This window comes from Cryptomeria japonica, chromosome 1, assembly GCF_030272615.1.
Source record: "Cryptomeria japonica chromosome 1, Sugi_1.0, whole genome shotgun sequence".
In the NCBI taxonomy this organism is placed as follows: Eukaryota; Viridiplantae; Streptophyta; class Pinopsida; order Cupressales; family Cupressaceae; genus Cryptomeria; species Cryptomeria japonica.
Window position 1 is genome coordinate 561789534 of NC_081405.1, and position 12168 is coordinate 561801701.

Sequence of the window (12168 nt, forward strand, 5' to 3'; positions counted from 1 at the left end):
ACATCTGTATGTTTAGGCTTCCCTATATACTTGTTTTTGTTTAGAAGCTATTGTAGGATTTCTCGATCATATCTAGAGCCAAGAGAAAAACTATTTACATAATTGAATATGCCAAATAAGTCTTACAACTATTTCTTGCTAAATGGACACCCAAACCTTAAGAATTTATCTTTTATGTGTAGTTTGACTTTGAGGATTCCATTATTGACTACCATATTTAAAATATTACAACTATTTTTACACAACTATATCTTATATATAGATAATACCATAGTCTTTTGCTAATTTATAAAATATTTTTAGTTGATTGTAGTGATCATATAGAGTTTGAGTAAATACAATATGATGCAAGAGAAAACAACTCTTCCCTACAACACTCAATTCAACAACACAAAATAATAGACTATAATATCAATTTAACATATGGTCTGGAACAATAAAGCAAATATAGATTTTCAATAACTTTGCAAACAACTACAATTGTGGCCATTCATTGGCCTCTCTCTCACTTTCTCTGTATCATACCCTCTTAAATAGATCTCAATCTGTTCTTGCCTTCACAAAAAGCCTCAATACTGTCTTTACTCCCCATAATTCCTTCAGTTCTCACAAATTTCTCTATAGCTTGGTCACACCTTTGTCTTTTGATCGATTCTACTCCCAAAGCTCTCGAAGGCCCAAGCCCACACTTGACTTTGCACACGTCTCCACAACCCATCACCAAGCCAATACCCACAAACAATATTTATGCTAACTTTCATTTCATTTTATATCTACAACTTAGGATATGTAATTGGGCCCCTCAGTCATTCCGCTCTTTTGCATTGTCTCTTTCCCTTCATTTCATTGTGTTATTCATATTCTCCTCTAACATGTGTTCATTCCTTAACCATGCCTTCTCATTTATCTCTGAAGGATGGCCAATTATTTCTTCATTTGTATGGCTTGAACCTCCTTACCTCTCTCTAATTTCCTTTCCCTCCCTCCCCATGTCTATATCTTGTTCCCTCTTAACTTATCTCTATTTCCCCATCTCTCTCTCTACCTACTTATTTCTCCCTCCCTGCTATATTTATCTACATCTCTTTATCTCTTTGTCTCTTTCTCTCTCTGTCTCTCTCTCTACTTATCTCTACCTCTCCTCTCTATCTCAATCTCTCTCCTTCCCTCTCTACTTATCTCTATCTCTATCTTCCTCCCTACTTCTATTTCTCTCCCTCCCTCCTTCCCTTGCCATTTCTATATCACCCCTCTCTTCATTCTCTCCCCTCTCTCCCTCCCTACCTCCTCTACGTCTCTCTACATCTCTGTCTCTGTCTCTCTCTCCTTTATTCTCTACTTCTCTATCTCCCATTTCCCTCTCTCTACATCACTCTTCCTCCCTCCTTCCCTCTCCACTTCTCCATCTCAACTAAAGAGAGAGAGGATGGATAGACAAATAAATAGAGTAGGGAGTGAGGGAGAGGCAAGTAGATAGAGAGGGAAGGAGAGAGAGTGTGAAGGGGAGAGAGAGTTGAGGTATAGAGAGAATTGGAGATGGAAGGAGGGAGACAAGGAGAGGTATGTAGAAAGATAGGGAAAGGCAAGATAGAGATAGGTAGAGAGGGGGGAGGGAGTAAGAGAGAGGTAGGTAGAGATATATGTATGGAGGGATAGAGAGGTAAGAGATAGGTACAAAAGAGAGTGAGGGAGGAAAGAGGGGAAAGAGAGATAAGCGGTGAGGGAAGGAGGGATGAAGAGAGGGAGAGAGAGAGAGAGAGGAGGGAGGGAGAGATGCATAGAGAGGGAGAGAGAGAGGTAGGGAGGAAGAGAGGGGAGAGAGAGATGAGATAGAGAGAAGTGGTGAGGAAGAAGAGAGGGAGGTAGGTGAGGTATGTACATATCTTTCCCTAGTTACGTCTCTCTTGCTCCCTCTCTCCTTTTTCCCTTTATCCTTCCATATCTCCCCCTTGAGAGATACCCTTGTCTCTAAATTCCTTTCCCTCCCTCCCTCCCTTTCTCCCTCCTCCCCTCTCCAATTTTCTCTATAACTCTCTCTTGTTCAATCTTCCTCTCTAGTTATCTAGAGCTCCCCTCCCCCTCTCCCTCCCTACTTCTATTTCCGTCTCCCTCCCTCTCTCCCCCTCTCTATATATCTCTCTCCTTCATTACTTATCTCTACCTCCCCTCTACCCCTCTCTCTACATATTTCTCTCTCCCTCCCTCTCCCTCCCTCTCCCTCATTCCGTCCTTCCCTCTTTACTTCTATCTATCTCATAAAGAGAGAGAGATAAAGAAAGAGAGGAGGGGGGTGGGAGAGGTATATAGAGATAGTTAGTGAGTGAGAGAGGGAAGAGAGAGGCGAGATAGAGAGAAGTGGAGAGGGAAAGGAGGGATGGGGAGGGAAAGAGAGAAAGGGACGAAGGAAGAGGTATGTAGAAAGAGGGATATTATGAGAGATAGAGATAAGTAGAGAGGGAGGAGGGAGGCAAGGAGGGAGAGGGAGGTAGGAAGTGAGAGAGAGGAAAGATAGGTGAGATAGAGGGACGTAGTGAGGGAAAGAGGGAGAGGGGAGATAGAGATAAGTAGAGAGGGAAAACGAGGAGGTAGACTTAGGGAAGGAGAGAGAGGTAGAGAGGGGAAGGAGAGAGAGGTAGAGAGGGGAAGGGTGAGAGGAGAGAGGGGAAGAAAGAGAGGAGAGAGGGAGATACATGTAAAGAGAGAAAGAGAGAAAGGTAGAGAGGGAAAGAGGGAGGTAGGGTGAGGTATGTACATACCTCTCTCATGCTCCCTCTCCTCCCCCCCTTTTTCCTTTTCTATGTCCTTAAGAGATACCATTGTCTCTACATACCTTGTAAGATCTGGTTGAAAAGCCACCCAAGAACACGAATGAATGAAGGAAAAAACATAAATAAGATATGAGTTAAATAAACTGTATTCAACTCAAGATAATGCAAAGCATTTCCCCAATTAAGAATGCTCATATGAGAGCGCTGAGTAAGTGTATATAAGACTTACCACCCACGAGAGTAAAAGCACTACCAATATGGGATAAAGTGAAAAAGTTCCTAAGTAAACTTAACTAAGTGTGAAGAGAGCTATTGTAGAGAACTAGCTAATAAAGAACTAGATAGCTAAAGAACCCTATTCACACTAACACCTCCCCTTAAGTGCAACTTAGGGAGAAATGTAGACAAATAAGCAAAGATGGGTCCCAACAACTAGTCCTAATGAGGTACCCATGTACAAAATATCTTCTCAAACAGAAAAGGAAGGAGAAAACCTAGTGGGAAAAAACTCCCCCCATGAGAGAAGTTGAGAGACAATATAGCCCCACAATGCAGAAAATACACCAATGGTAGATGCTCGAAACTAGATGTAGAAGATGGTCCATTGTTTTCGAACAATGTTCCTTCCCTTAGGAAGAAACAAAACCAAAGGTGTATGAATTATGTCTTCCCATTCCTGAAAGGAAGATGTAGGAAGAAATCTCATGATGTATAGAGTCTTTGAAAGTTGTTTATCTAGTGAAGATTAATGTAGAACAAAGTTGTTTAGGATAGAGGGAGAGGGGAGATAGATATAAGTAGATAGAGGTGAGATAGAGAGAGAAAGAGAGAGTCAAAGATAACTAAAGAGGGAATGAGGGAGGGTTGGACAAAAGGACTAAGACACATACAAAGAAATAGAGTAGGGAGGGAGTGAGAGAAAGAGAAAGAGAGATGAGTAGGTAGAAATAGAGGTATGGATGGAGAGAAAGAGGCAGGAGGGAGGGAGAGGTATGTAGAGAGGGAGAGGTATGTAGAGATGGAGAGAGAGAGAGAGGTAGGAAGGGAGAGAGAGTAGAGAGGTGAGATAGAGAGTAGTGAGAGAAAGAGGGAAGGAAAGAGAAATGGAGAGAGAGAGGTATGTAGAGAGAGAAAGAGAGGGGAGATGGAGATATGCAGAGAGAGGATAGAGATAAATGGAGAGGGAAGACAAGAGGGGGGGAGGGAAGAGATATGGTGATGGAGGGAGAGGTAGGGAGATAAAGAGAGAGATAAGTAGAGAAGTACAGAGAGGGAGAGAGAGAGATAGAAGGAAGGGAGGATGAAGTATATAGAGAGAGGAAGGGGGAGAGGTATGTAGAGAGATAGATGTAGAGGGAAGAAAGAAATAAGTAGAGAGGGAAGGAGAGAGAGATAGAGAGAAGTGAAGAAGGAAGGAGGAAGGGGGAAGTATGTAGAGAGGGGGAGATGAGTAGTTAGGGAAGAAGAGTGAGAGAGAGGTAGAGATATTTAGAGGGGGGGAGAGAAAGGTGAGATAAAGATAAATGTCTCCTTCATGTGTTTCCATTGTGCTTCTTTCTCATTCAAATGGATGTGGCTGCCACCTACAAAGCAAGTGTGTTGCAAGAAAGATAATGATGAAATGACAGAAAATTGTACAGCGTAAGGATACTAGAAGCATGGTTGATTCTGATGAGAAATGCATCCAATTTATAGAAAAATTGGAGAGAGGACAACAATTAGCAAGAAATTGATATTAGATGCAATTGGATTCAATAATGGGAAAAATCAGATTTAGAAAGAAATGCCATTGCAAATTTTCCATGCAAGAGGATAAGACTAGCCATCAAATCTAATGTTAGGATAAGATGCCCTATCCAAACTCATGACAAATAAGGAAATATGCTTCCAAATTAAAGCACAAAAATAGGAGCCACTTGAGAGAGATAATGAGTTGGAAATTAGGATTTAGCAATTAGGAAATTAGGTGGAAATGATGAATTAGAAATTAGGAAATTAATAAATTAGATGAATTAATTAATAAGTTTTCATTCATTAATTAATTCACAAAAGAGGGAGAATTAATTAACCAATTAAATAAATATTTAATTGTGACAAGAAGACTTAGGATAAATGAATAAATTATTTAACCTAGAGGGAAAATGAAAAATATGATTAAATGATTAAATCACAAAACCCTAGGAGATGAATTAGAAATGCAAGGATGATAATTAGGTCATGACAAAAGATAATCGGTATAGGGTCGATTTGATCATGATTTAATGACGAAAATTGGATAATTGATAAAGTGTCGATGTTGATTGATAAAGATCAATGATAAATTGATCAAGATTGACAAGGATGAAATTGATAGATGCCAATTGACGAGGACCAATGACTAATCGATCCAAATTGACAAGAAATAATGATTGATTGAGATCAATGACAAATCGATCAAAGATTGATAAAAGGTCAACTTGATGAGGGTCAAATGACCAAAGACCAATGACAAATCAGTCGCAAATTGATAAGAGATTGATAAATTGATGATTATTCAGGACAAAACCCTAATTTGACATTGAGAAGGGTTGACGATGTCCAATTGACATGATAATATTGATAATGATCAAAGGTCACAATTGATAATGATAATGTTGATAAGACCTAATTGAAAATGCAAAAAATGCAAGGAACACAAAAGAATGGCAAAATATTGACAAATAATAAGGATCAAGTGTCTGACATAGAAGAAATGATAATAGGATGCACCCTAAAATAAGGTCATGCAGACATGTTAAAGTATGACACCGCAAGCGTTGACCATTTTTAGATGCCTACATTTTGCCCCTCTTTGAGACAATGCGATTATGAGCGTTGTTTCAAAGAACTATCAAGAAATATGTCCCAAACAATGACAACATATATGGATGCCCCCTCGAGGAATTGGCCAGAAGAATCCAGAAAAGAGGCCAATTTACCGAAAATAATACCAGGACTAGACCAAGATGACTGTAATGATCGATAGAATAAATGTTTGTTAGAGGAAATTAGATGGAGAAGAGTTAGTGGTGAAGAAAAATCTTTCTTTCAAAAATGCACAAGGAGTAGGTGAGAAAGTTTATTTAATGATAAACTCATTAAAAGCAAGAAGAGAAAGGGTATGGGTAAACAAACTCAGAGGACCAAGAAAAACCGTAAGGGGATAAACAAGGTGAAAAGGCAGATTCTTATCTCTTCTTATGAGGATGCCGAGGTGGATAAAACTGATAATATGAAGGGTAAGGAGGAAGATGAAATGCTGGATGGGGATCATGGGGAGAACATGAGTACACAAAGAGTGTAGAATGAGGGTCAGGAGAACAAAATGGGAAATCAAAGTGATTGTCATGGTGGGAATGACAGCATCAAGGGAATTTGTGAGACCATTAGCAAAATGGCGAAAGAGATTAGTGACCTGAAGACTAACCTCAATGTGATAAAAAATGCTACTATGGGCAAGAAGCCTCTCTGAAAACATAAAAGAATGAATGGTTGCTATTAACAATGCTGAAGCAATTGAGGCTATGGTTGGTAAAATTCTAGAAACAAAAAAGAAGGTGAAGGAGCTGGAAGGGAACAAAGATGCTAAGGGCTTGGATTCAAACATGAACAATGTGGTCAACAGAGTGGATAGGATGGAACTAACTGTGAAGAGGATTTCTAAGCAAAACTTCCAGATCCTTAAGGCCACTTTGGATAATATGAACATTCTGATTAACATATTTGATCAGATTAAATACGAGGGTGATAAAGATCAGATGGAGAAGAAGGGCCACGAAAAAAGAACAAGGGCCAACACCAAGAAACAGGTTGATATCAAGGAAAGAGAGCTGGAAGAAATGAAAAATTATGCAATCAATATGAAGCAGATGGTGGTGCATGCTGAAGATCTTATGAAAAATATTTAGTTGTCTTTGTCCTCGTGTTGTCCTTGTGCTATCCTTTGGTTGTTTAGTGCGGCTTTCTTTGTCTTGTGTTCCCTTTTTGTTTTGGTTGGGAACTGTTTTTTGTGTGGGTGATCAGGCACTGTGGTTTTTTGCCTCTTTTATGCTATATCTTTCTCCTGCTTTGTAACAAGGTTCTGGGTTCCTTTCAAAAACCTATTTTTAATTAATCAAAACTTTATATAATATTGTAAAACGGATGCAGCGTATCATGACATTGAAGGCCAAAGCGATAATGCAATCCCTTTGCGTAAAATAGACACATTGCAAACAAGGAATGAGTAAAAAACTGCCTAAGACAATATGTGTGTCAAAGGTCGAGGTTTGTGCAGTGTTCATAAAGTGAACGTACTTATCACAAACACCGAAGACATACGTGCCCCCAAAATTTATGAAACACTCCGCAAACAGAGAAGAAAAAAAACAAAAATGATCATGAACCATCCCGACCACTCTAAATCATTCAGTGACATCATCGAGTGACATAGGAACATGATCAAAGATAAATCAATGAAAGATAAGACTCACAAATCTAAGTAAGTCAAAAAAACATTCTGATCTTCATTGCCAAAAGGTGATAATGTTGTAGTGAAAGGACAATCATACTATCTGGTTTCAGGGAACGCAATATCCTATCTAAGACAAGACATAGTCTGGTTTCGAGTATACCACACCTGCATAAGACCCATGATAATGTTGACAAAGGACTGATTATGTTGATATTGTTGATTGATAGGACAAGTTTGATCAGTATGAATGCTTGGTTGGTTGAACAGTTCATCTGTGGATGCATGATTTGTGAAGCACAATGTTTTATGTGTTTTCTGTCTGATGTCTACGCAGATGTCTATTTATGTACAAAAGGGACATTTTATTGGTGAAATGAAACAAAAGCGTTTGTTTTTGGATTTTTCATGTTTTCCAATTTTTAGGGTTTTTGAATGTTTTATTTTTTGTGCTTTTTCAGGACATTTTATGATTTTTGGGGGATTATTTCAGGTCATTTTTCAATTTTTTTTATTGATTTTTTCAAGACTTTATTTGATTTTTATGGATTTTTTTTTATTTTTATTTTTCACGATCATATGTGATTTTTTTTTTGAAATTTTTTTAGGATCATATTTGATTTTTAGTGATTTTTTTCTTCAGGACATTATTTGATTTTTTTTGGGATTTTTCATGACTTTATTTGATTTTTTTGAAATTTTATATGATTTTGTCCCCATTGTCTAGCAAGGCAAGGAATATGGACAGATGGACAAAGAAGATTTGCTGAAATTTTGGTGGATAAGGGACTTGATAGAGGCCATTTTTTATGGAGAAATCAAATTCAATTCCTAAAGACTAGTGCATGATGGGATAAGGGACTAGATGTGACAATGTAAGAGCAATGGAAGGTCATGAGGGACATGTCAAGAGTTTTTTTGAAACCATGTTTCTGCATTTTTACGTCCTTATATTTGATCAAGATCAAGGGACGAAATTGGACTGGACGATGATAGGATATGGATAGGATAAGAAAGATCAAGAATGGATGAGGGATATGGACTGAAGGTTGTGATAGTCTAAAGGATAATGATAGAAAGTTATAATAGGTCAAGGAATATGGATGAAAGGTTATAACAAGCAAGTGGATAAAGACCAAAAGCTATGATAGACTGAAAGCTACGAACATGATGCATGATGTTCATTAAGATCCTCAACCTTGTCAAAATCAAAGGTGGAAAAGGGGAAATGGACATGAGGGACGATAGGACAAGGAAGGGCTATGACAGGATAATGAAGGGCAATAGGATATGAAGGGCGGAACTTGCCCCCACGTGTGTTGTGCAAGAAGTTTATAAATTAAGCATGATGCATGTTTGCCAGGTTTTCATCATGGTAATTTCCCAAGGCACCTGTTTGCCAGGTTTTCACTAGAGGACGAATTATTTTTCTTCTCTTTTTTTTTCTTTTTTTCTAATTTTTTTTTTGTATTTTGACTTTTTCAATTTTTTTGAATTTTTGACTTTTTGGAAGAAAATGGACACTTGATCGGGGATGGAAGAAGGACTCAAGAATATTGTTGTTTGGATAGTATCCTTGAAAAATGGACCATGACGTTGGTAGGATAATGACATGGAAATGATATGGGACTAAGGTAAGGATTTATGCAAAAGATTGGATAGGATGGATGAAAGGATATAAAATATGCATTGGATAATGGATAGGGTATTGGAAGAATTGTGCTTGAGTGGATGGAAATGTTGGCAAGATCAACATTGGTACACACCTCGATGGGTGATGAACTGATGGAGGAAAAATGGATTTTGGATATTGAGATTTTGATGGAGGAAAGGCTAGGGATTTTGGGACATAATAACCCAAAATGGATGATGGAGGAATAGATTTGAAAGGTTTGGATGGAGGAATAGAAATTTTGGAATAGACTATTGTGCTTCAAGGATCTCTATCTCACCTCTCTATCCCTCCCTCCCTACCTCTATATCTACTTAGCTCTATCTTCCCTCTCCCTCTCTCTTCATATCTATCTCCCCTCTCCCCTATCTCTATATACCTCTCTCTCCCTCCCTACCTCTATTTCTCCACATACATATCTCTCCCTTCTTCTCTCTTTCTCCCTCACTCCACTCCTTCCCTCTCCATCTATCTATCTTGCCTCTCTTTCCCTCTCTACCTCTCCATCCCTTCCTCTTCCCTTTCCATCTCTCTGTTGGAATCAAGGAACACTGAGGGGGGCGTGAATCAATGTTCTGCAAATTTTAACTTTATTAATTTGTTCTTTCAACCACCTAATACATTGAACCAAAAGAAAGATGCAAGAACACAAAGAAATCAACCACAACACCATAACACAAAGATTTTATACGTGGAAAAACCAGTCAAGGGAAAAACCACAGTGGGGATGAGACCCACAAATGAGTATACTCAAATATATAATTTTACAATGGAATGCACATGCATTTAGGCACACTGCCTAGAGCTTACTGCTCACAAAAAAGGGCTACAACCCTTGGAAGACTCATTGTCTTACAAATGAGTTACATAAGATTACTGGAGTACATGAACTAAATACTAGAATCTACAAATGCCTGATTATAGTTCTGGTTAAGCACATTACACAAACTCTTTATATTTTTCCTTATACTGCTCTGTTTCATGGTTCTGCTCTGATATGGAGCATAAATCTCTATTCTATGCACATGTAACTGCGCACAATCGATCACAAACACCTTTTGCATTCATCACACATACTAAAATTATCAAACACATCTCTTATATATATCCACAACAAGATATTAGATCAACCACATGTCACCTTCAAGAACACTTAGCATATTATGAAACGTGTACATACTGTCGGCTAAATCTGAAATCAAAATACCAATGCAGACCAAAACAATTAACCACACACTACCAAAACCATCAGACTAATCACTTGGACCACAAAAATAATAACCAAAATTGATCCATATAATCTACATAAGGATTATCCACACAAGTTGATTGTCCTACACTAATAAACTGAAAACCGATACACCGGAGCTTGTAACTCGAACACTAATCATCACTAAAGGCTACAAATATGGAATAAGGTTGTCCAGACATCCATCAACCTACAACAAGATACACAACACAAGATGATAACCAAAAAGTATGTATCATCCAAAATGCACAACACTGTGAGGTGCTCTGTTCTAGCTTGTCAGACTTGAATCAATTTTGAATCAGACTTTCGGTAGGATCTCATATAGTAATGAGGATGGGTGCAATGACTTGGGTTGCCATCAATGATAACACCGAATAACCTATGTAGTGTCTCTTGCCAAAACTCTCTATCTTTCCTCTCTTTCCCTCTCCATCCCTCCCTCCTTCCCTCTCTCCCACTCTTACAAGTTTCCATATTTCTCTTTAATTTTCTCTATGTCCTTTATTTATCTCTCTTTATCTCTCTTCTCTCTTTCTATTTATCTATTCTATCTCTTCTCTTACTCCCTCTTTGCATTCTCTCTCCCTCTCTCTACCTACTTTTCTCTCCCTTTATCCTAATTATATATCTCATCTCTCTACCTCATTCCCTTCATTCCGTAGACATCTAAAAATGGTCAATGCTTGCGGTGTCATACTTTACCATGTCCACGTGACCTTATTTTAGGGTTTTCACATCCTATTAACATTTGTTCTATGTCGCACACTTGATCTTTATTATTTGTTGATATTTTGTCATTCTTCTGCGTTCCTTGCATTTGTCGCATTTTCAACTAGGTCTTGTCAACATTATCATTATCAATTGTGATCTTTGATCATTATCAATATTATCATGTCAAGAGAGAGAGGTATGTAGAGATAGAGGAGAGGGGAGATAGGGGAGAAGGGAGATAGATATGAAGAGAGAGGGAGAGGGAAGATAGAGCTAAGTAGATATAGAGGTAGGGATGGAGGAAGAGAGAGGTGAGATAGAGACAAGAGAGTGTGTGGTAATTGTAAAGAGAGGGAGAGGGTATATAGAGAGTGGAGAGTGAAGGGTGAGAGAAAGGTAGAGAGATAGGTCTATATCTTTGAGGAGATAGGAGAGAGGAGAGAGTGAGATAAAGAGAGGTAGAGAGAGTAGGAGAGGGAGAGCGATAAGGAGGAAGATAGACTTAGAGCTTTGAGGAGACAAAGAGAATGAGATAGAGAGAGATAAAATAATGATAGGAGCCTTCTGAGATAGAGAGAGAGGTAGATAGAGAGGACATGATAGGGAGAGTGATAGATAGAGAGATAGGTCTAGAGCTCGAGGGAGATAAATAGAGAAAGATAGAGAGTGAGAGAATGCTAATATTAGCCTGCTAATTACTACAATTTGACAGTCTAAAAATTCATAAGATCTTCTAAAACCTATAATCCACATTATAACTCCTAGAGATATGAAACCATTGTCAAACATCCTGCCAATATATACATGACATATAGCTTATAAGAAAGGAAAAAGACATATTGAAATGTGACTAATGACTTAATTGTTATATTCCATCTATATATACTGATCACGATATTAAATTTGAGATCAAGTGATTGAGGGAAATATGAGAAGCTAGACAAAATTTCTACATATTTAAAATGTGCTTACTTTTTGGCCATGATTATTTCATAACATGAGCATGTTATAATGTTCTTGTATTTTGACCATTACCAAGCTTGATAACTAGCAAGCTATAGCATGAGCACGAATACCAAGGTATAATGTGAGTGCAAATACCAAGACAAAAGATTCCTGTACTATGACTTAAATGAGATAAAAAAGTGGAGTGGCCACGTTTTGGTCCCCCATCTTGGTGCAAATGCCCATAAAACTAGTCATTTTTATAAATAATGCAAGGAGAAGAAGAAAAAGAAAGGTAAAAAGAGCTTCTCTAATTTAGATTAAGATAAATCCTCTTAGGATGATGGTGAAG